This window comes from Protopterus annectens, chromosome 9.part0 (assembly GCF_019279795.1).
Source record: "Protopterus annectens isolate FY-2018-M chromosome 9.part0, PAN1.0, whole genome shotgun sequence".
In the NCBI taxonomy this organism is placed as follows: Eukaryota; Metazoa; Chordata; order Ceratodontiformes; family Protopteridae; genus Protopterus; species Protopterus annectens.
Genome location: NC_056743.1, coordinates 1,123,601,781 through 1,123,627,634, shown reverse-complemented (window position 1 = coordinate 1,123,627,634; position 25,854 = coordinate 1,123,601,781). Strand labels below are relative to the sequence as shown.

Here is a 25,854-nt window from a genome sequence, read left to right as displayed (position 1 = left end):
ATTCTATGAAGTAGGTGCTGAAGGTGTTGGCTGTTTCATCTGGTGATTTGTCAGGACATGGATTGTGTGAGGTAGGATTGCCAGAATGTAGTATTTGGTTTATTGCATTCCAAAAATGTTTAGGGTCAAATTTTAGAGTGATAGGAGGGTTGTGTTAGAAATTCTTTTTGTTTTATTGATGAGTTGTTTAACCTGATTTTTTTATTTTTATATTTTTGCAGGTAGGTTGGGTCTTTAGATTGTAACCATGTTTCCAGGCTCTATCTCTGGCTTTCATGAGGATATGAGTAGTTTTGGATAGCTAGGGGGATATATTTGCTTTTATCGTTATTTTTCTAATTGGTGGTGTAGAGTTTAAGATATCAAGAAAAGTTTTGTTGAAAGCTTGGATGGCTTCATCAAGTGGGAGCTGCATAAGGAAGATCCAATTTACTTTAGATATAAGGGTTTTAAATGTTTCAGGGTTAAAGTTGGAGAGCTTGTGGCAGGAGATGTATCTATGTGGTTTAGGAAGGTGGCTAATATATCTATGAACAGTTATGGGTGAGTGGTCACTCAGGGAATCAAGAAGTATTTGGGGTTTGTGATATTTTGAGGGATTACAGATGGGTAGCCAATAAATAAGGATACTGGGAGAGTGAGAGATGGGTTGGTTGAGAGATGAGCTGGGTAAATCCATATAGGTTCATGTGATGAGAGGAGACAGGGTTGTTAAGGGATAACTAATTAATATTTATGTCACCAAAAATTCTAGTTTCATTTGGAATGTTTTGATAGAAATAGGACAGAAAAGAATGCTTTCCAGGAGGGGATATTATCACCTGGTGGAATGTAAATCGCTGCTATGGTAATAGTAGTATAGTTGTTGAGCAGAAGGTTGACTGTTAGTATTTCAGCGGGGGAGAAGGATGGGATAGATTGCATAGGATGGGTGATGGTGAGGTAGTTGGAATAGATAATAGCAATTCCACCACCCTTTTTCTTTGTATGATCTAGGCATATTATATTGCAGCCAGGGAGGAGAATATTATTTGTCAAGGTTGAGGTTTTAGCCAGGTTTCTGTTACTGAAATAACATCAGGGGTGTGATAAGATGTTCATGCATGGAATTGGCTGACTTTGTTAAGGATGCGTTAATAGAGTAGAAAGAGATTTACTTTTTCATTGTGGAAAAGTGGCCAGGGTTTGAGAAGGTATTGGAAAGTAAGCTAGTGTTGAAGGTTGGTCTGAGATTTAGGTGTATGTCACCTGATATGAGCAGTCTAGTTGGGTAGTCTAGGATTCTTACTGTAGGTGGGTAGTATCTGATATATTTTCTTTTGTTTTTAGAAGTTAGTAAGTGAGACAGAGGAATTTTTATTTTGGGGAGTTGGGTATTTATTGCCAGGATAGTGGCAGAGATTATAATAGGCTGCTGAGAATAGGAAAAATCATTTGTGTGTGGGTAGGTAGGAACTTTATGAAAGGGGAAAAAGGAGTGGAAGGTGATGTAAAGGTAAGTATGATGATTAAGGAAGGCAGCAGTAAGGTAGAGAGGACAGAGATGTGCATAGTAGAAGAGGAAGTGTACATATAGGTGAAGGTTGAGGAGCAGGAGGGTAAAACTTAACAAGTTAGTGATATGTTAGTATAAAGTGGAGTCAGGTAGGTTGTTAATAGTAGGCTTGAAGGTATGGTATGGTTACTTCAGATGTATGAAGTACTGACTAGGGAGAAATGTAGTAGGAGTATACAAGGTGGCAGGAAGAGAGTGGTAAGATAGAGATATTGGAAAGAGGTGGGCAGGGTTTAAGTAAGGGAGGAACAGGTGGTTAGGTATAAAGGAAATGATATGGGAGTGGGTGGAAATGGGGGTGGTAGGGGAATGAAGTGAGCCCAAGCTTAGTGAGGGTGAACGGAGTGGGGATACCCCAGAAACAGAGGATATGCCCAGAAAAACAACCATTAAGTATATTACAAAAAATGGAAGGGAGGGCAATTATCCAAATTAGTAAGGTAGGTAACAGTTCTATCCTTGCTTGCCCGATTTTACAAGGAGGGGGTTTTAATCTGCTAGAGGTATTAGAACAGGGATTAAGAATACACTGAATCAGGTATCAAGTTATTGCAGGATTTGGAGTTAGGGAAAGATACTAATTAAAGTGAGTCAGGGGGTAGGGAGACTTAGCAAACATGATATCATGCTCACTGCAACTGATCTGTACTAACACTAGGCTTTAGAGTAGGTAAAATAAGTTTTAGAGCACTTTAGGAAGATTAACTATTTCCCATACTTTGTAAACTTTTAGATTAAAATGGAGAGGCTGTCCATTGAATACTTTGGCCTCACTGTTATACAGCTCCTTAATTCCACTACTGGCACTGAGTTAAGGTTTGCCAAGGGGTTGAGAGGAGCTAGAAGAGTTAAGCGGGAGAATAAGAATGAGAATATATTAGGAGAGAATGCAGAGGATATAGCACATCTATCAACAATGTCACATTTCCTTCCCTTCCCTACATTCACTCCTCTCCTGGACAATCCATCTACATTGGCATTATTAACCCCACTGCGATGTTGTATGGTCATATCATATGCTTGCAATCCTAGATTCCAGCTCAGTAATTTGACATTTTGCTTAATGACCCTATTAAGCCATTTTAAAGGGTTATGGTCTGTGAGTACAGTGAATTTTCTCCCATAAACATAGGGCTGCAGCTTTTGCAATGCCCACACTATGGCCAAATGCTCTTTCTCCATGGCTGCATAATACTCTTCTCTAGGTTGGAGTCTAAGGCTCAAATATTCCTTCTATGGAAACTTGGCTAAGTACAGCTCCCACCCCATAATTTGAAACATCTTCCTGTACAATAAGTTATTTATTGTAATCTGGGCTGGGTAACACAGGGGGTCCTCCCAATATCTCCTTAAGTTTATGGAATGCCTGTTCACAATCTGTGGTCCACACTATCTTGTCTGGTTTATTTGACCTAGTTATGTCAGTAAGGGGTACAGCTATGGTACTGTAATTTTGCACAAATTTCCTATAGTACCCCGCTGCCCCTAGAAATGCTCTCACTTGTTTCTTCATAATAGAACCTGGCCATAATTGAATAGCTTCCACCTTGAAAGGTTCTGGCCTAATTTTAGCACTTCCCACTCTGTGTCCTAAGTAAGTGACTTCTGCCTTACCCACTTGACACTTACTGGGTTTAATGGTTAATCTGCCCTGCTTAATCTATCCAAGACCTCCCTAACATGTTGGAAAGGTTCCTGCCAGAAATGGCTGTAAATAGCTATGTCATCCAAGTATGCTAGAGCATAATGCCCTGCTCCTACCAAGATACAGTCTACCAGCCTCTGGAAAGTTGCTGGGACATTTTTTTATTCCAAAAGGCATTCTGGTAAATTCATACCAGTGTAAGGGTTTACAAAAGCTGACCTTTCTCTTGCAGAAGTCAAAGGTACGTGAAATTATCTGTTTGTCAAATCAATAGGAGTCATAAATCTATCCTTACATAGCTGTTCTAGGGCTTTGTCTTTTCTTGTCATGGGGTATTCTTCTGACTCTGTGCAACTATTTAATTTCCAGTAGTCTTCACAGAATTTCAAACTACCATCTTTCTTTGGTACTAGCACTACTGGGGAAGCCCAAGGACTGTCTCTTGAATTACCCCCAGTTCTAGCATTTCCCTTATTTCTTCTTTCAGAGTCTGCTTCACTCTCTCAGGTACTATGTGAGGAACATGCCTAATAGGTTTGTGGGGTCCTGTGTCTACATGGTAGAGCACTATCAGTACACCCAGGTTTCCTGTGAACATATCCCCAAATTCCTGCAATACTGTTTTTATCTCCTTGCCATGATTAGGAGTTAACTGCTGTGATATGGCGATCTTCCTCCACAGAGGTGTCAATCTTAGCCTCTCCCAAAAGATCAGTTACCATATCCCTTTCAGACTCTTCCTGCCATCCACTATGAATAGTACTAGGAATATGAATAGTATATGAATAGTAATAGTAATAGTAATAGTACTAGAGTACTAGGGCATTCCTGTCATGATAAGGTTTCATCATATTCACATGGTACAGTTTGTGCTCTTGTCTTGTACCTAGTAAATTTGCCACACAGTTCACATCATTGATTTTTCAAACCACCTCAAAGGGTCCTTCCCAAGCTTCTTGTAACTTATGTCTAACAGGAATAAGTACCATCACCTTCTGTCCCTCAGCATAGTCTCAGGATCAAGCATTCCTGTCACACCACACCTTCTTTTGTTGTTGGGCCACTGCTAGCTTCTCTTGAGCTAAACCCATGAGCTTCTTACGTCTTGTCCAAACGTTGAGAACATAAGCTACAATAGACTCCTTGTGAGATTCGTTCTCACCTTCCCACTCATCTTGGATAAAATCTAAAGCCCCCCCTCACACTATGCCTGTATAACAACTCAAAGGGTGAAAAACTTGTAGATTCCTCTGGTACTTCCCTGTATGCAAATAACAGATGGGGTGAATATTTGTCCCACTCCCTTTTAAACTGGTCTACAAATGCTCTTAGCATTGTCTTCAATGTAGTGTTTAACCATTCTACCAGACAATTAGCCTGGGGATGGTTCAGGTTGGTCTTTAAATGTTTCACTCCACAATTCTTACACAGACAAGTCAGTAGAACTGACATGAAGTTGGCACCACTGTCAGTCAGTATTTCCCATGGAAAAATCTACTCTGCTGAAGATTTCTAGCAAAGTATTTGTCACCTTCTCTATCTCAATAGATGACAGAGTCACCACCTCAGGATGTCTGGTAGCATAGTCTATTATCACCAAGATGTATTTCTTTCCTGTAGAACTTGGAGTAATCTGGGGTCCCACAATATCGAGAGCACACTCTGAAATGGCTTTTTGACAACAGACAAAGGCAGTAATGGAGCCTTAGCTTAGCCTTGTCCCCTGCTTTACCCTCTTTTTGGCACTGTTCACAAGTCCTACTATATCCTACCACATCTCTCACTATCCCAGGCCAATTTAAAATTTTCATAATATGTCTCTTAGTATGTCTTTCACCTATATGACCCAAGAAAGGAATGTCATATGCTATGGCTAAAAGTGGAAGACAGTAATCTCTAGGCCCTACTAACTTCTGCATTACTTCACATTCTTTCCCGTCTTTATGAATCTACTCTCTATACATCAAATCTTTGTTCCAGTATACAGACTCCCCCTTCCTTGAGCCTCAGTGCCTCCTTAGCCATCTCCCTCAGGCCTGTCTCAATTCTACCTTCATGACCTTCCCCAGCTCCTCTTCCACAGGAAGCCTAGTTACATCCAACAGCTGCACCGCACTGTCGGTCTGGGTACCACCACTCAGCCCCATTCTTGCATTCACGGTTTCCAACACCAGCAGCTGTGGCTCACATTCAGACTTACTGCTACCAGATAGCACCTTCTCTGAAATCACCACCATGACAGTCCCAGCTTCAGATATGAGATATTCTTGGGTCTCTCCCAGACTACTGGACCTATATGCCTTTCTCCAAGCCTGACTGAGTGTCACTAAATGTACACAAGTTACTGCTTCATCAAAGTCATTCCTTATCAGAACATCTGCAGGAATATCCTCAAACACACTTACTTGCATCCTTCCTTTTCCACCCTCCCAGTCAAGATGAGCCCAAGCCAAAGGTATTTGGAATAGGTTCCTTCCCAATGCTCTAACTGGAGTGGACTGGATCTTTGTCAGCTTGCTAAAATCTTCACTCACATCCTTGCCTGCTACCACTGACTATCTAACTAAAAAAATAAAGCTGTGGTGGATTTAAATTCTGAATGTTTACCTTGTGGCTGTCAAGAATGTACATCCTAATGACAACCATCCAAAGGCTACTGAAATCCAATTAAAAATCCCACCGTTGCCACCGATAATGTGATGTCTGGTTAATATCCCACCGGACTGCCATTGATAATGTGACATCCAGTTAATATTCCACCAGACTGCCACCAATAAGTGACATCCCCCACTTAAAACCTGGGTTAGCAATTATGGAGCTTCAATCCTCACTACTGACTCCAGTGTGGGGATGTCACAGAAAACACCACAGCACAGAGCACACAAGAGTAAAATTCTACAATTTCTATTACGAGCACAACAGAAACACACTATCTTTTCTAGGAGTGGACAATATACCTCTGTCCACCCTAAATGTATTTCTTTATTATACAAGTCAGAGCAATGTGTTCTGTTTTAAGGCTTCTGACTCACTCACACTCAAAATAAATTAAAATCTCACACACTCAAACACTTATGGGAAGCCTGGCACAGATTTCTAGCTGTGTTCCCTCCCCAATAGAAATAATAAATGCTGCTACCAGTGTCAGGCAGATCTACATGTCCTTCAAAGGGTGACCAATTTTTAAAAATTAAATATCAGAATAAATGATAACTATGACCAGAAGCAGACAGGCATTCAGGTTGACCTGAGGAGTATCAAACAGGTATAAACACTTTCAAATCTCTAATGCACATAATGATTGTCCAGCCAAAATGTAAAGTAATGAAAAACATTTAATAATAAGTAAAATGATTACAAGAATTTAAATCAATAATTTTCAATAAATACCAGAATTCCATAACCAGAAATGTAAAATTAAACTGTAGAACAGAAGTCTATCATCTTAGAAAAACTCTATCTAAATAACTAAACTTTTCTAATCTAACTAGAGAATACTGTCGCTGATCTAACCTAAAACATAACAGCAAGGCAAAGGCAGGCTTACTTGTTTTGTGAATCCTTTTTTGGGTATCCACTGCACAGCTCTGTAACTCACTGCAACTCTTAACTAACTGCTCACAAGTGACTTCAGCAGTCTCTTTTATAGTCCAGCTTAACAGTCTCAGTTGTCTTATTTAAAAAAAATAACATTCAGCTGTTTGAAAAAGTTTTTATTCCTGTCAATCATCTGTTCAAATAATCACATAGCAACTAGGAACATTCTAATGATATCACCTACTGACCAGCTGATTCTCCATAGACAATTAGTACTTTAGAATATCCCTCACAATGTGCAATTAGAAATGTATCAAAACACTGACAGATTCTTTAAACATTTTGTGTAAGCAGGAAAATACTCAACATTTTAAAAATTTATTTACGTTTTTACAATTAGACATGCTGGCATACAATACAAGTTTATCTGAGAATATACACAACTCTCCTGCCAGGCATGCTAACACAGATGACAGTATATTCATTTTCTTCACATAAACATCATAGTTATATTCGCGGAGGAAAGATATGTCTTTGAAGTTATTTACATGTGCATAGAATTTGGCTATACATGATTTTGCATAAGCTGTAAGGTCATTAAGATGGAAGGAGATTTTGAATTTAGCCAGACCATCACTCAATTTTAGTAGACTAGCCTTGACATAATTTTTGAATAATAGGGTATGAGAAGATGCTTTCAGCATCAGTCTTAAGGTGAATGAAACTGGTCTGTTGTCTGCTTTGAACAGGAAGGGAGTTACATTTGATGAGGAACAAAGCTTCCCCATTTTGGTAAGGACCAATCCCAGGATTTTATTGACCCCGGATGTGGTGAGAGTTAACTGGTCCAGAGAGTTTGCATTGATGAAATCCAGAAATTTCTGGGCATATATGTTTGAGGATGTGCAAATCTTCCAGATAAAGGAGGAGTAGTTGAAACAGATTTTTCAAACAATTATGTGTTTGCATAGATATAGAAGCTTCAAACAAATGTATAAAAAGCTGCAAGTATTTAACAGGAAAGAAAGATTTAATCTGGTTATCAAACAAGTTCAGGTAGAAAGTATCTTGTAATGGAATTTATCAAATGATCATGCAAATTATTTAAATATAAGAGTAATAAAATAAGTTTAAGGACTTATTTCATTACATACAGCGTTACGATCCAAACATTTATAGCCTGATCACCTATGGGTCAGAAACCTGGGCCTTAAAGGAAAATAATTGGCTGATGACTAGAGTTTACAGATTGTGCAGCTCTCATTTAATTTCTTCCAAATTCTTTCCCCATATCATATCTAAGGGAGGAATTAGGTACACTGATGGAATCCAAGATAATCCACATTATAATTTTCACAAATTGGTTTGATAATATAAGGCTAAAGGAAGGTGTGGCCATGAGTAAATCTTGAAAAAGAGAAAAAACACCATAAGTTTTTGTCTTCAATTCAAAAAATGATAGAAAGAACTGTAAATAAATGTGGGTTGCAGTGCATGGAAAATTATTTAAGGGAAATATAGTTATTAGTAAAAGCTGCATGCTTTCTATTAAAAAAAAGAATTAAGGAGGGAAGTGCTCTACATTTTACAAGAAACTTGATGGAAGTGAATAATATTTTGTATCATAACCTAACTAGAAACTAGAAAAACGGGTGTATTACAGGTGCACAAATGCTAGTAGCTCAAGACACACTTGCTCTCTGCCACTTGCTTTACAACGTAAATGCTTTAACTTCTCTAACTTTTGCTAGCCTGACCTTATTACTTAGCCCTCCCAAAATCTGGCCCTATGAGACTGTATAGCCTTACCAGAGTCTTAACTCTAAAAATCTTCACTGAAGTTCTTGCTTCCTAACCATAAAGCTCCATTCTCCATCTATAATCCTAAACCCCACATTGCTCTCTAAACCTAAAACTGTACCCCTACTTAAACCTAAAATAATTGATTGCTCCTTAACTGTACAACTCCTCAAGAATTTCCTAAACCTAAAACTAAAACTCCCCTCCCACTCTCTAATGTAAAACTCCTCTGCCCCTCTCTAACCCTAATACTCCCTTCCCATTCTCTAAACATAAAAGTTCCCTCCTGCTCCTTAACCTTAAGACTCCCCTTCTGTCCCCCTAACCCTAAACTCCTTTCCTGCTCACTAATGCTAAAATTCTCTTTTTGCTGCCTAAACCTAACCCCACTTCCAGAGTGCTGCCCAAATCTATATCCCCACCACCTCCCAGTCTCTCTCTCTCTCTCCATGAATATTGTACTTACCTTGCTCTAACTTGAATAATGTGTTTGGGTAAGTTGCAGCAGTTGCTTGCCAAAACTCATATTCGAGTTTGAACATGAGCAACAACCTGTAAAGCTACAAGATGCTCAGTGTTACATTGAATTATCAGCAGGTCACACAGACTAAAATGCTGTAAACTGTATATTCATATACTTTAAGGTTTATTGAAACAAGCCAACTAAGTACTACTTTCAAGATTTTTTACCTTTTCTTTGCAACACAGATCACTGTCAGACACACTGCACTTCTTCAGCTGACTCAAATTGCAACATATCTTTCACAGTCGCATTTATCTAGTTTGTCCTTGATGAAACATTCTTTTCTTGTATTTAAACATTCTTTGTCTGCATCCTTATCTCATCCAAAGAAAACCAGTTCTCAGCAGGCTAAAATGTTTTTTCATTGATAGGATAGCCTGTAACTTTTTCTGCTGCATTAGCCATTTCTCTTTAGCAGGTTTGTTCACTTGAATATCTGTATACATTCAACTGTTTATGATATTTCAACAAGCCTCTATTGCTAATGTCATTTATTGCAAAAACATTCACAAGTATGATACTTTTTGTTCCATGCAAGCACATTTTATTAAATTAATCATATTTGTTTACTGCATATTTCATTTCTGTACTTACAAATACTGTGTTCTAAAAATATCACAATGTGACTGTGATAGAAAGCGGTTTTGCCAAACCTTTGTTACTGTGAAGAAAAACAGCTCTACCAAATTATATATATTTCTATCATATACATGTCATTACTATGATGGAAACCAGTTTAACTTTATATAATGCTATCAATTTCCCCTTTTTATTTTGAAACCAAAAAATTTTAAATCAAAATTTAAATCAAACTTTGAATTTTACAGAAAAATCATGTCTCCATTGGTTACGTTACTTTCTTTGCCACCTACATTAATTACAATAGATATCTGATTGACAGTCTTATTAATACAAAGTTTAAAACACGTGCACATTATTATGATCAACAAAATAATGGCTACTATAGCTATTAAAAATGTGATAATGGTTTTCCACCATTCTGAAAATAACCCATTTAACCAATCACTCCAGTCACTGTTCCATGTGGTCTCAGAGAATTTACTACATACGCACTGTCACTGTAAATATTTACTGGTTATAAATGCTGCAAAACATAATGTACATCCTCTAGCTCAGCACTTTGTGCTGACATGTATCCTGGTAACTTAACCATAATTGGTTTGTCTCCCTTTTGCAATGTTACTATTGCAAACCCAATGTAGTACTTCAAGTTGTTTTTAAATGTGCACCATCCACATACACTGTAGGAATGTGGCAGTCATAATCTGCCTTTAATGGTGACTTATCTGATTTATTCAACTCTGCCATGCAGTCATGCATTTTCCCTTCATATCCAATAATACTGGATAAGTAGTACTTGTCTCCTGTCTGAAGTTATACATTCTTCATTCTGAAAGTAGTTATCTGACTAGCCTCTTCAGTGATTTTGTTTATCTCTCTGTCATTTAGCAAAGTCTTGATTGTCAAATGTGGAGTTTGAACTATAACTCTGAGAGCATAGTCAAATATTCTGTCTGTCTTACTGCTCAGTAAATGGCTAAAAGCTGTTTAATGCAAGGACTATGCCTTTTCTACAGGAGTAATTATCCTGCTACAAAAAGTAACTGGTCTTAACTTAGAGTCCATTCCCTGAGATGCCTATTGTGGCCAATACTGTAATAACACCAGGGAGAGTGTGTCCATTCTTCCTGTTGCGTGCAAAACAAAAGATCATTTACTGGTGGGAGCTATCAGCTCAGTTGCCTGTGCCAACTTCTACTTTAACATTTTAAATGGTTCTTCCTCAGTGTGACTCCATTGTAGAGCCAACTCTTCTTTTTGACCAGCCAACATTTTATAAAGAGGAGCTGCAGCTTATGCTTAGTCCTGTATAAATTCCCTATTGTAGTTCCTGATTCCCATGAATGTATGCAAATCCCAAACTGCCAAAAGCTTTGGCAATTTCAGAATGCTCCTCACCCTTTTCTGACAAGGACTCCTCCCTGTTGGTCTGATAATGGTTCCTAGAAATTTTACTTCTTGTCTTTGTTTACTTTGAACCCTGCATCTTGCAACTGTCTTACAACTTTTCTCAGCTGTGGTATGTGTTCTTCCACAGTCTATGACTGTATCAGATTGTCATCAGTGTAATGAAAAACCTTATCATCTTTGCTCACATTCTGTAAGAATGTCTCTACTATCTTATGAAACATGACAGGACTGTTCTGAAAACCCTGAGGTAATTCAGTTATAACATACTTTTGATTTTCAAAGGTAAAAGCAAACCTTTACCATTTCCTTCTCTGAAGTGGCACTACAAAAAATCTATTTGCTAAATCCATCACTGTAAACTAGTTACTTTGTGGTTTTATGCGAGCTGCTATTTATGGAACTCCTGATATCAAATGTGCTCTCAGCTGTGTGCACTGATTAATGTTAGAGGTCTATTACCAAATGGTAACTCCCATCCTTCTTTTTAACTGGTCAAATAGGTGAATTTGTTGAACTATGTCCTTTCTGAGTTATGCCTGCCTGTTCCCAGTCTCAAATGCATTTTATCCTCATGTCATCAATTTGCTCAGCTGGAATCTGATACTGTTTTTGGAAAGGAGAAATGTAATCTCTTGCACCTCCCACTGTAAATTAAACTTCTAACTTCCCACAGTCTGTTTTTGTCTCTCCCCATAAGGTCTACAGTTCTTTCTTTCTTCTGAGTTCCTTGCAAATACTCATACTCTGTCTATTTTTCCATTTTCTGTAGTATACACAGTCCTGCTTAATATGTCCCTGTTTCTACAGAATAAAACACAAAATTTGTCTATCATCAGGGCTTCCCGTAACTGGAGGGGCTGATGTCATTCTCAGTATGTCCCTGTTCCCATCCCTCCACCTAGCTCTACCTCTCCCCTGTTCTACTGCACCTACTATTTCAAACCCATGTTTATCAATACCAAGAGAAAAAATGTTATGCTTAAAAATATCTCTGTTGTCACTCATTACTCTTCCCTCTCATTAACTTATGAACACATTGCTCTAATGTGTCAAAAGTTTCCTCATAAATACACTTAATGCCACCTGGTACTCCTTTTACTTGTTCCAATTTAAAATGCTCTGCCTGTTCTAGCATCCTGTCAGAAGCTGTAATATTAAAATAGTCTAACAACTTTGTAGTCAAAGTTTGACCTTGGGAATATGCCAGTAGTATAGCTCTCATTCTGTCTAACTTAGCAAACCTGCATTCATTAGAAGCAATGAAAGTCTTGTAACATTTTGGAATAAATACCAAAATACATCTTTGCAGTGAATCATTCCATGTATTGCCAGCTGTATATGAAAGCCAATCTTCAAATGTCAGCATATTGTAAAAATTACCTTTCTTGTCATTTCAATGAGGAATGGTTTGTAACAAATGAGACTGTTGGTAGAGATCAACTGGAGAACCTGACACTACCTGCACATTTTGAGCATTAATATTATCTGACCTAACATGTTCTGACATGTGTCTCTGTAAATCTGCATGTGTAAATGTATATTCCTGTAACTGTTTCTGTAATCCCCCTATCTTAATGTATAATTCTGCTTTCTTTGCCATGGCTTTCAAAACATTCTGTTATGCATACTGTAACACGTGTAAGAACTTCATTGTCAGTGTCCCCACCCATATTTTCTTGTGTATCCATAGCCGTATGTATAGCAACATCAGCCCTAGTCAAAATGTTTAAAACATCTTGCATATACTTCCTAACCTGTATGTCATGTTTCTTTAAAATTTGCATGTGTTTTTCATTAAGCACTGTCAACTTATCATCCAGCTGTTTGTGTGATAATTCCTTATATTTGTTAAAAGAACCTCACTGTGAGCAGTAGTTCTGAAACATTTCAGGTGTGTCTACAACCTTTTAGCTTTTAGCATGATCTAAAAATGACTGGAATTCTCTAAAAAAGGTAGAAACTAGCATTAAAAAATAACATTTGACTCCATCTGACAATAATGACTTGTCCTGCATAGTCTTTACTGACAATTGCTATAACACAGTTTAATGACATGTTAAAAAACAAGAATATCTGTTTCCGTAGTTAAAACATTCAACTTGAGTTTTATACTTTTGTAAATACTGATCAAAACAATGAATCCATTTACACTTATAAACTTTCTCACTTCTATTTATACCAAACAATGCTTTATTACCTTTAGTATCACTACATGCTTGTTCATACCACTGATGTAATAATGTCCAAACTTTATCAGGAGTCTGGATTAAGTCTATGGTTACCGAATGTGTGCATTTAGCACTTCTGTCCTTCATAATATCCATGTTATTTCAGAAAGAGGCTTACCATATTCAGAAATGGCTAACAGGAGATTAGGCTGTAGACCAAAACTGCAAACTGGAAACTGCCTTTCTGTTGAAAATGCTGAACATCTCAGAACAGAAGCAAAGATGAAATCTTGGTTTTACCAACTTGGAAGTTCCTGATACTGCTGAGCTGTTCAATACAGACTACATTGAGGATGCCACCTATAATATATTAACTAGTGCTTGTTGTAGTAATGATATGAATATTTAAAAAGGGTCCAAATTAAGTCTGGCACACCACTGGTAAATTGAATTAACAACAGGTTACACAGATTTAAATACTGTACAACTGTATATTTGTATACTTTAAGATTTATTGAAACAGGCTGACCAAACACTACTTTCAAGATTTTTTTTACATTTTCTTTATAACAAGGCTCACTGTCAGATACACTGCACTTCCTCAGCTGACAAAATTGCAAAATGTCCACCAGAATGTCTTTTAGACTCACCTTTATCTAGTTTGTCCTTGATGAAACATTCTCTTCCTGTATTGAAGCATTCTTTTTCTGCATCCTTATCTTATCCAGAGAAAACCAGTTCTCAGCAGGCCAAAATGTGCTTTCATTAATAGAATAGTCTATAAGTTTTTTTGCTTTAGCAGGTTTGTTCACTTGAATATCTGTATACATTCAACTGTTTGATATTTCAACAAACCTCTATTGTTAATGCAATTTGTTACAAAAACATTATGAAGTATAATACTTTTTGTTCCACACAAGCACATTCTATTATACTAATCATATTTGTTTACGGCAAATTTCATTTCTGTACTTACAGATGCTGTGTTCTAAAAATATCACACTGTTGCTATGATAACCTCTGTTACTGTGAAAGAAAAACAGTTGTACCAAATTATATATATTTTTCTATCAAATACATATTACTATGAGGGAAGCCAGTTTCACTTTATATAATTCTATCATTTGAGTTGTCAAGACTGTAGACTTTCAGGACTTAGGCTCAAGCTCTTCTAGTACAACTGAAACAAAATCCATCCCTCTCTAAGAAGTACAAATGTGAAATATATGCAAGCAATCTTCTGTAAAAAAGATATAAGCTTATCATTGCATTTGTGGAGAAAATATGAAGTATCTCTGTGTCATCTATTATTAAAATTTGCAAATACAGGGAGTCTAGGACTGCTCAGTACATTTCTAGGTCCAAAATGGAGCAATTATATCTAGTATAATGGGAATGGTTTATGCAAAAATTCAGTTTTGACATCAGTTTGTCCCACAAGTAAGGAACATCTAAGCACTATGTAAATTGCATAAAATCAGGATCTCACACCAGAGGCTGATAAGAGCAGATAATAAAAAGTAAGTTGATAGGAAACTAACTTAAAGTACAGATAGTGCCATAAAATTTGTTAGTTGCACACCATGCATCAATTTTGTCATTTACTGTAATTAACTTAATGATGTAAATAAAGAACTTATGTTTGGAACATATTCATGATTGTGAAAGTAATAATTCAATAGCAGCAAGGCAAACACAAGTAACCAACAAGCACTTTGCCATTCAAATGCTGACGAAAAACCAAAGCAGGACTCCACTGAAAGTATCTGCATGACAGTTAGACATATTGATTGCAATGCGCTATGTCATTTGCAGGACACTCGCATATTTGCATAAGAATACTACAGAAGAAATTGTAGGGAATGAAAGAAGGACATGTAAATGGAGCTAGTTCTGAAATGTTGTAAGCTCATTCCAAAATAATACACATTAAGCAAAGAGAAACCTTGGCAATATCACACAGTGGTTATGAGGTGCTTGACAGATCTGCATAAGTAAATATTTTAGATTACATTTGTCAGAGACACTAAAATATTTGCACATTGTAATGTGATAGTGAGCAAAAACAATTTGGGGAAATGAATAAGAAGGTAAACACATGCCGGAAGACATTTCTTTATCTGTTATGTGGGATAATAGTGTAAATAGACTTGAGATAGTAAATTAGAAACTGGAGCATTGCTTGTGAATGTATGATGTGACAGCAGGAATCCATTACTGTATAATGTAGCTAAAATTGTAGTCTTTAGAAAGTAATATATGTACAGGTACAAAGGGATGTAAATTTTCATTAATGAGAAAAGGAAGGCTGGGGATATATGGCCAAGGCATATAACAGGACAGAGTCGGGTCATGGTTAAATGGGCCCCTAAGCAGAGTAATAGATCAGAGCACCCCTACACCCACAGCATTTCCCCCAGCAGCAGCCCCCCACACCCATTCTAGTGTCTCATTTCCTCCCAGTTACTATAAACACTGTTCAAACCTGTCAGTGTGTATTCTATTTTCTTCTTCACATCTACAATGGTTACAGATATTTAGATTTAATTTAATGCTTTTATTTTTCAAATTTTACAGCACAAATACTGGTAGACATTTGCTAAACAAAATAATACAGTCTCACAATGAAATTAGACTTAGCATTAACAGCAAACTTCTCTACCCTTGAAGTTCACATTCATTGAAATGACATTGAAACTCACATTCAAAGAAAATACATCTGGCCAGTGCTGGATAAATTTACCTTTGGGTTGTTTTCAAACCTTTGGCTTCTTGCACACACTTTTAGGACCAGCAGACATGCTTGTGTTCTTTGATTCACCTTCTTGATTGTATTAAATTGCATTCCTTGTATAATACCACACCACTTGTTATAGTGTGTTTTAAAATATGTAGTTTTGAGCATTTTTCCAATAAGAAATGAAACAAAACATATGGACCAATAATGACAAAATGAACATTTCAGAACATTTCAACCATAAAAGACCACTAGTATTAATCAATATTAATCAATATGCACAACCTCTGCAGAAGTAAATGTCACCTGAAAAATTCCCCATTAAAAAGATCTGTAACTAATGAAGAAGTTGCTGTTAGCAAACAACTTTATATATCAGATAATTACATTTGAAGTATATTTTGCATGATGTTTATATCAGTGCAAGCATAGGTTAAATCACCCCTTGTAAATTCTTTTGGTATATTTGATAACATTTATTTCAAAGACACTAGGGACACACCTACCAAGCCAACAGCTGCAAAATGTTATAATTTAACTACAGATGAGCATGTAACATTAACTGATATTTGGGAAGTTCATGCTATTAGAATTACGGAAGCTGACAGGTGAACTGAGCCTGGAATAATGAATATTACTGATAATAATAGTTCAATGTTTTCTTTGTTATCAAGACAATCTGACTGCATGGAAATCACCAAATGTGAAATTAAGTCAGTATTATTGATTTGCATACTGATTTAATATTGCTGGATGATATCATTTTAGAAAGTTATGTATTTTTTCATGTACCAGCACAAAACAGTAACTGAATCCCTTGCTATATATGTGGATGAAAGATTAAAATCATTGTTGTTATATGTATTTTATTAATAAGTCCTTACTCTTTCTATTTCAACCAGACTGAAATAGAAAGGCAAGGACTTATTAATAAAATGAGATTAAGATTGGTAATCTAGGATGTCTGACAGTATGAAAGCCTTGATTATATTACGCTTTTTAAGTTGATTTTTCAAAAATGATCTGGAATGCAATATAAGAGGTGTAACATTCTTTAAAAACAACCATTTTCTTTTAGAGAAAAAATATTATAGACAGAGTGTTGACGATACTATGGGTGCAGTTTTGTCCCATGATTTGCAAATTTAGTTTTAGCACATTGAGAGAATGGATGTTTTTACAACATGGGAACTTTTACTTAAAGTGATTTTTTAATCGCATTTGTATCAATGACTTATTTGCTAAATAGGAGGGCAATATGTTTGAGTCTGCCAATTTTATGAATAAACTGAATAATACTACAGTTTCTAAATTTATAGATCAGCAAAAATAGTGTAATGTATCTGGATATGGAATTGAATTCAGTAAAAAATTGTATTTGATTAAAAGAATGGTCAGAACAGTTTGTGTTTTTTCAAGATTTTTGGATGATTTAATTTTTGTTTACTTTTTAGAAAAGCAAAACAGCTTTAGCTGTGCTATTTGAAAATTTAATTGTAAGGGTGAGTGGATTTGTACAACATGGGCACTTTTTCCTAAAGTTATTTTCTATTGAAGCTGCATAGATGACTTATTTGTAATCTGTCAGGGTGATATGTTTGATTCTGATAAATTTATTAATGAATTAAATAATACTACAGATTCTTAAAGTAATAGATCAGTAAAACAGTATAGTGTATTTGGATGTGGAATTGAATTAGGTAAAAAAAAAGTATTTCATTAAAAGAATGTTTATAATAGTTTTTGGGGACTTATGGCTATCTGGCTGATTTAATTTTATTTTTCTAGAAAAGAAAAACTGTGTTCTTTGATTAAAAATCTGATACATTTTATTTGTGATTCTATCAATCATTTTATGGAAGAAAAAGTTAAAAAAGAAAACAAAGAATTTTAAGCGAAACATCCTAACAAGGATTCTGATGTATCTAGTAAAAATAATTTATGTATCAATAGTATAATACATTTACATACAGGTATTCAGTATTGTATAGTGAATGTATTTTTTGAAAAGTATAGGCTAAATGTTCTAGCTTTTTATTTTCAGCTCATTTTTTGCCAGTTAAAGAACTAAGTTAAAAGGGGACTAGGGGATAATTTTAAGAGCCCAGAGGGCTGTTTCGGGTATGAATTCTTCTACTATTTTGTGAACTTCCACAAGGCTATATTCATGGTCCACCATCTATTTACTGCTGCTTCTTCTTCTTCTTCTTCTTTCGGCTTTTCCCGGTTAGGGGTCGCCACAGCGGATCACCTTGTCTGCACATTGAATGGCAGTGGAGTTTTACGGTGTCGAGTTGCCAGCTCGGCGCCCAACCTTCCACAGAAGGCACACTCACACCTAGGGCCAGTTTAGAGTGTCCAATCCACCTGCAGCATGTCTTTGGGATGTGGGAGGAAACCGGAGCACCCGGAGGAAACCCACGTGACCACAGGGAGGACATGCAGACTCCGCACAGAAGGCACCCCAGCCAAGGATCGAACCGGAGAACCTCTTGCTGTGAGGCGGCAATGCTAACCACTGCACCACCATGGCCGCCCTATCTATTTACTGCTACTAAAAGACATTATTTCTTTGAGAAATCTGCAATATCATTGCTATGCTGTTGCACAGCTATACCTCTTGTTCCCTCAGGATTCTGTTTGTTCTCTTAACTCCTTTTCTCATTACCTGGAATTTATCCACTCTTGGATTGTCAGTAATATGCTTAAACTCATCTCCTCTAGCAATGACGATCCATGCTACTAAGAGAAAATCTTCCATTGACTATAAACTTTTAACCAAGGTATTAAAATAAGGAAGGGTATAATTTTGCCAGAAATTAAAGGAAATGTGGCATACCAGTTTACGTAAAGGAAATATCATAGGTTCATAGGTATATATTAGGATAACAATCACCAGCACTTTTATGAGTCTAGCCATGCACCTCAACCCAATTGTGTCCCTATATATCATGAGCATTTATTAGAAGAGGATTATGTTAGGAAGTTTTCCTAGATGTTATATGGGGGGATATTAGTTTAGGTATTACTGTCTGCCTCTGCCTATCAGAGACATAGGGGCAAGAACCATATTAAATTTCTGATTTCCCATCCATTGGTGAAGGCTATGATTAAATAGGGCTAGTGATGGTCTCTGCTTCACATGGATAGGGAGAATGTTCCAGACTATGGGGATGCTGTGAGACACATATCTATCCTGCCAATATGTCAAGCAAAATATAAATCTTTGGATTTAGTGGTTCTGATACTGTTCATTTTGTGAATATGCAAAAGGTCCCTCAGAGGTGAATCTGAGGATGCCTAGCATGCCAGACATAGATTGCCTCTCAGTAACCTGTAAAAGACCAAGTATAGAGATAAGGCTTTAAAGTGATCAGTATAAGACAATGTGCTTAAATCTTGCATTCTGCTGGTAAAGAACCATTATGGACATTCCAACTATTGCATGTATCTGGTCAGCTACATGCTGAAGAGGGAATTATACACAAGAATGGGTCTGATAAGGACCCAATAAAGTGATACTATGGCTTCCTTTGACCTGGATACCATACCCCACTTGGACAGTATAGAATGATTTTCTTACTACCTTGGCCACATGCTGATCAAAGCCCAGATTGCTTTCAACATGTGTTCCCAGATCCCTTACTCCTGGTCAAGTAGTGGGTTTCTTATCGATGGAGTTATTAGCCTCGGTGACAGTTTTCTCAAAAGGAACTATAATGCATTTCTTGGCATTGAATTGTAATTTTTGACTTTGGCACCAGTCATTTGTCTGTGTTAGACCTTCTTGCAAGATGTTCGTGTCATGGGAGGAATTTGCAAACTCAGTAAGCCAAAGGCCCTTGGCATTAGCTTTTACCTCTCAGAAGAAGATGCTGTGTAGGAGGAGCTGCAGCACGGATCTGTGAGGTACCCCACTGGTGACTGGTCTCTTAGTGTAGGTGGTTTTAATATCCTGACTTCCTGGGTCCTGTCTGTGAGCCAGTTGGCAATGAAGCAACTTATGTAGGGGGTTTATGCTCAGTTTGGTGAGTTTGACAAATATATCAGAGTGGGATATTGTATTGAATTGTTTATCCACATCCAGGTAGGCAGTATACACAGTTTTCATCCCATCCATTGCCTTAATGACCTTTTTAAAGAAATCTGCCATGTTTGCTAGACATGATCTTCCCTTGACACAGCCAAAATGGGTTGGGTCCAGTGTCTGAAGGCTATCTGTGTGATTGTTAATCATTTCCTTGATAATTCCTTCCATGACTTTGGATATTAGACTAGTAAGACTAATAGGTCTGTAGTTTATGAGGGTTGTTTGATGAATGGGATAACAGTTACAATCTTCCATTCTTGTGGTGTTGAGGCTATTGTTAAAAGTTACTCAAGCAGTTCTGATAGGTCATCTTTCAAGCAATTTAGGAGGCATCCTGGAACATTGCCTGGACCCACCGAGGCTGTGTTTTTGGCCTTATCAAACACTGCCAGAACCTGCACTCTGTGAAGAGTTGGGAGGAGGGGGTTATTATGCTAGTAGGTATTTCATGGGTGGAGGCAGCAGGGAGTGAGGGGTGAAGTTTGAGATTAATTTGTCAACAAGCAAATTCATTATGTCACTCTGCTCAGTGAAAGTGGCACCACTGACCAACAGTTCACCACACTGATATGTGCTGCTTTTGAGGTTTTGGATATATCTGTAGAAGGCCTTATGGTTGTCTTTAGCCTGTAAGGCTATCTAGACCTCATAACTAGTCTTATTGGACTTAATTAGTCCTCTTAGTTTCTTGTTTATTTTAACGAGAGAGCACCTATCATTATGGGAGTTGCTGTTCCTAATTTATCCATGACTTTTCCTACTTATATACCCTAGTAAGGTTAGGATTTCACCCACCAGTGTGGTTTGTTTTTAAAGTTTGTTATGGGCTTTCTTCTAGTAAGTATAGCAGTCTCTATACAGCCATGTACATGGTTGTACAGGGTCTCTGAGAATAATTCTGTATAGGTTGCTATGAATTCTGGGTTAGTAGGAGCATTGAATATTGACAAACTATTGCTCAATAGGCTGGAGTTTGCTTTGAAATAGTTTTTAACTATTACATGGTTTGATGGCATTACAGCAACCCCCCCCCCCACCCGTACTACAGCATGAGCTTTAGAAAATGAATCCAAACACCTAAAGTGGGACTATAACACACATCCTTATAAGCTTCCCAGAGTCATAGACAAAGTTGGTACAATTTAATCACTAACTCAGCAATTAGCCATTAAATAATTTGTACTTTAAGAAATTACTCTCATCCTTTAAACATAATTATGAGGAAGTAGAATTACCCATCAGTTCACTGTGAGGCTAAAATAGGTTCTGTTTCGCAGCTGAGAATTTTTCTGATTAAAGCACATGTGAATGTGACTGTTTTACTTAACATGGGTTATGGGGCCACATCCTTTACTTGATCATCTGACTGACTGTACAGCCATATGTCTTATTAGTCCATTCTTTCATTCTGTCCACCACATTAAGCAAAATTCTGCTTGGCAGGTAAAAGTGCCTTGGGCAGTGGTGGGGAGGGACAAGAAATAAGGATGTAAAGTCCATGTAAATGCCAAGGTAAGAGACTATTGTTTTTTGTAGTTGTTCCCTAATGTCTGCATGCAGTGTGTGCAACACAGTTGTGTCCACTACTGTTGTAAAGGAAACCCATACACTGTTGCAGAATAAAACGGCTGTCCTTTGAATGCTTATTGGTTAATGACCCTCTTGCTTCCAAAATGTTAGTTAAACCAAATCATGGGCAGTGCAGGTAGATGTCTTTCCTCTGCATCAGTGGGCCAACTTTTTTAGGTCTTTTGACTGCAAAAATCCTGACTGTCTGTATAAGCCACATTATTTTATGGGTAAATAGGTTTATAAGTATTAGGCTAACTGTCCTTGTGGAACATTTTAATCTTTTATCAGAGCTAGGCACGTTACCATTAATCTTTGACTATATGAGCCTACAGAGGCTACAGAGGCTTTATGAGAATACCAGTTGAACAGTTTGTTCTTGTCTGAAATGCTAAATATTGAAAAAAACAACAAAGAATTAATACCCTGTTTATGAGATTTTAGATTTGTTTCCTCCTCTACATGCACTTTAAGATATGCAGTGGCTTTATAGCAGGATAAGGCACAAGCTTTGTAAGAAATTGAATTAATGATGGCATTTTCATTAGTTTAAAACAATCAGCAGCAAAGTATACAATGCACCAGGGAGTTTGCTTTAATGTAATGATATAACTTAGCTTCATGGCAAAGAGGGTTGGAGCACTTATTGTACCTCAGTCAACTGGGTGTGATTAGTAGACCCCGGTAGACTGAAAAGTCAGGTAGGGAAGATTAAAATGGTGTAATCCACTTGCCTGTCTGTGGGGGAGGAACAGTTTTACACACATCTGAAGGCACACACTCCTAATGGAAGTGGAGGTTGGAGAGGCTAATGCTAATACTGTTGGGGGAAGGGCTGCTTGAATACTACTGCCCTTGTTGAGGTAAGGGGAAATTCTTCATGGATAGCCTATTGCATATCATTCTCTGGCACTGTACTAGGTGCTTGTGTGGAAGGGATAGGGAAGGAAATGACCCACCCATGATGGCTGATAGACTAAAGAAAGTTGTGATGGTCGATAGGCAGCAATTGAAAAAGACTCAAAAAATGTCCAAATTTATACTGTAGATATGTTGAACATATTATGCATTGTAAAGCACTCAACATCCAGTTCCAATTCCATGAATTTTGTCATACATATTTATAGACCATTCTTAATTCTGACAGAGTCTGCAGTTGAATCACCTGGATGGATAGCGTACATCATCTATTCACTACATTGCTATGAGGTAATACGTCTTTCTACTCAATCTCCAGATTTTTCAGATATTATCAATTTCCCTAGAAGCAAATGCTGTTCTCTTTCTGTATTTATGAATTATTGAAAGCTCCCAGTAACATTTTATTGGATCTTACATGAGGCTACCTCAGCAAGGATTCTGGTTACTGACAGTCTGACACTAGATTTTTCCCATAATGTCTGCTTTTAACAGATACAGCATTACATCAGCAGACTGATTAGTTCAGCAGCTAAAGGGGAAAGCAGGATCTCTTCTACTGCTTTCCAGATATACTAGATCTATTGCAGCACAAACAGCCCAGGTTTGAATCATAAATCTGTCTTGACCCAAGTACAATAAACAGTGTGTGCTCAGGTCAGATTGCTGTGCAGGGCTTTAATGCTTAATGCTGTGTTAAATAACCTTAAAGGAACAATGCAGTCAAAAAAAAAAAAAAAACTTGTTTTGCATCATATCTTTATCTTTTATGTACCAGTAATATCTCTGCATCACTTTAAGTGGTTAGTGTTATTTTACAGTGTAGTCTGTCACAAAACAAACTAATTAGACTATGCAATACTGACATATTACCTTGCATAATTACCTTATCTATCTTATTTCTGACTTTAATTGCAGTTTCTCACTGCTGCTTGATATTTCACCATCCTTTGTCTACATTTAATTAGTTTCCCATTCATGGTACTGATTCGGCATGTACCCCATATTACTTGATAATCTGTTGATTTACTGCTATAATTACAAGTGTAAGAGTTTTCTCACCTAGATTGAAAACATTTTTCATTCACTGCTGAACTTATTGTAGTCAGACTTCAAATATGATTGATCTCTAGACTTTCAGTTGAGTAGTACATTCGCTCAGTGGTTAAAATGTGTGCCTCGCAGCTTCATGGCATGCAATTTAAGCCTAATCTGTCACTATTCCTGTTCCCCTCGGACCCCTCCCTAAAACATTGATTGACTACTCTGATGTGCTCATACACATTACTTTTGTACTTATCCTTCTGACTCTGGTTATGATTGAAAAGGGTGTGTAATGAACAGTTCATTTACATAGTTAATCAATAAAAAAAATAATTAAAAAAAATTATTTTTTCTCCAAGTTGCTTAATTTTTTATGCTTACCATTGTATTTTGTAGATATATTCTTCATTTTCAGTTTTACATTCTTAGCTGTGCCATTGTGTTGCCATTTATCTGATTTTATAACACTACATGATATAAATACAATATTTCCATTGTTGAAACTTTCCCCACAAGCCCGCACCCTAAATGGGCATAGCACAGCCAGGCAACCCAGCAAGGAACATAAACAAATAAACAAGCAGATAAGCAAATAAAACAAAAGTAGCAAAAATGCTGCAAAGATGCATTCATATATTTCATACTGTATAGTCTGTCTAATTCACATAAATATAGCATTTCATAATATAAATCAGAAGAGAATTAAGATAATTCAAATAATCTATTTCATATCATATTTTGTCTGAATTTGATTTATACTAGCCCCAAATCAATTTTAATGCAACATATCCTGGAGGCAATGTATTAGTCACTTTTAACCTTTAAAGTTATGGGGGTTATATGCTCTATCAAATACAGTAAATAAATTAATTTTACCATGTATTAAAGATCAATATTATTCCCAAATTCATATATAAAGCAGAAGAAAATTAAGCAGAGCAGTCCAATTCCTTTATAACGAGAGGTTTTCATTTAATATTTTTTTTTCATTTAGATGGTATCCTTTATTATGTAACTGTTAGTAGCAATATATCTTTTTCATTTGCTTTTGTCTGTTGCTTTCTCTCAGTTTTTAATTCTTAGACTGACTTTCTTTTGGATTACAAATTTTTACTGTAAACAACTTCTACCATATATGCAGAGTATACAGTGCCTAGAACTGTGTGCTACAGTCACAGCTCTCAACTTCTTTGGTTAATAATCAGGGACAAAGCCAAAAATAATAATGGGGAAAGGTTCAAATTCAAGGCCAGTTTTTAAATATTACCCCAGTTCAAATATAACAACAGAATGTACATTAACGTGAATTTTCTTTAAAATAAGAAGTATGAAACTGTAATGTCTGTCATTATTAACTGACTGTCATCCTCTGTGATTCACCAGAAAATCCAAAACTTTGGAGGAACATCAAATTCAGGGAAGCTCAGGAAATTCAGGAACAGCTGAGAGCTGTGTGATCAGTACAGATTTAACAATTTAAAATACACTATAAAGGCTATGAACTGCTTACAAATGTTATCCTGTAGTTCTGGATTTATTCCTTCATTTGTGAACTTAAAACAGTGGTTCTAAACAGATCACATAATTAGACAACATTTTGAAAATGAGGCAGGGATTCCTACTAGCCATGTTTTTTTCAGTCTTTTTAGTGTGTTGTTTGAAACAATGTATTCTCTTTTTCCATTGTAAACAACTTCAAAGCTCCATGAATGTAGATAAAAGGCATTCACGAAAGAGTTCAATAATATATTTAAAGTACATAGCCTTATATAGTACAAAGCTTTACATTATTGAAAGCCTCTGTTTTCAGCAGGTCAACATTCATGCAACTTAGATGAGCTCATAGCATTTGTAAAAATAAGATGAAAATGCAATGTGATGTGGCAAGAAGAAAACAGACTTTAAGATGGAAATATTTCTATACAACGAATGCTGCAGTATTTCTTATAATACCATGTTAACACAGTAGCAGAAAGTTTCCATGAAGAACTAATTTCAGTGCCTAATTTTCCTAAGCAGCACAACTAATAGCTTACATAAGGAAGACCATGAAGGGAAATGTATTGCTTGAAACCAATAAACCATGTGTAACATAACATATAGAATGTACTGAAAAATTACTGTCTTAATTTCTAGTCACAAACTACTCTATATAGTGTTATTTTACTGAACAGACATCTTTAGTTACTATTACTGTAGTTCAGTTCAGTACCAGACAACACTGAGCATGAACAAATGCTTATTTAGTCATGCTGTTCTTTTTAGAGTTTTACTGA

The 25,854-nt window shown here is 36.6% G+C and overlaps 1 protein-coding gene across 2 annotated transcripts in view; it reads left to right on the top strand.

The window, feature by feature from the left end:
* Positions 1-25,854, top strand: part of NCKAP1L (NCK associated protein 1 like) — a 1,498,172-nt gene that overhangs the window by 124,636 nt on the left and 1,347,682 nt on the right. The window lies entirely within an intron of this gene.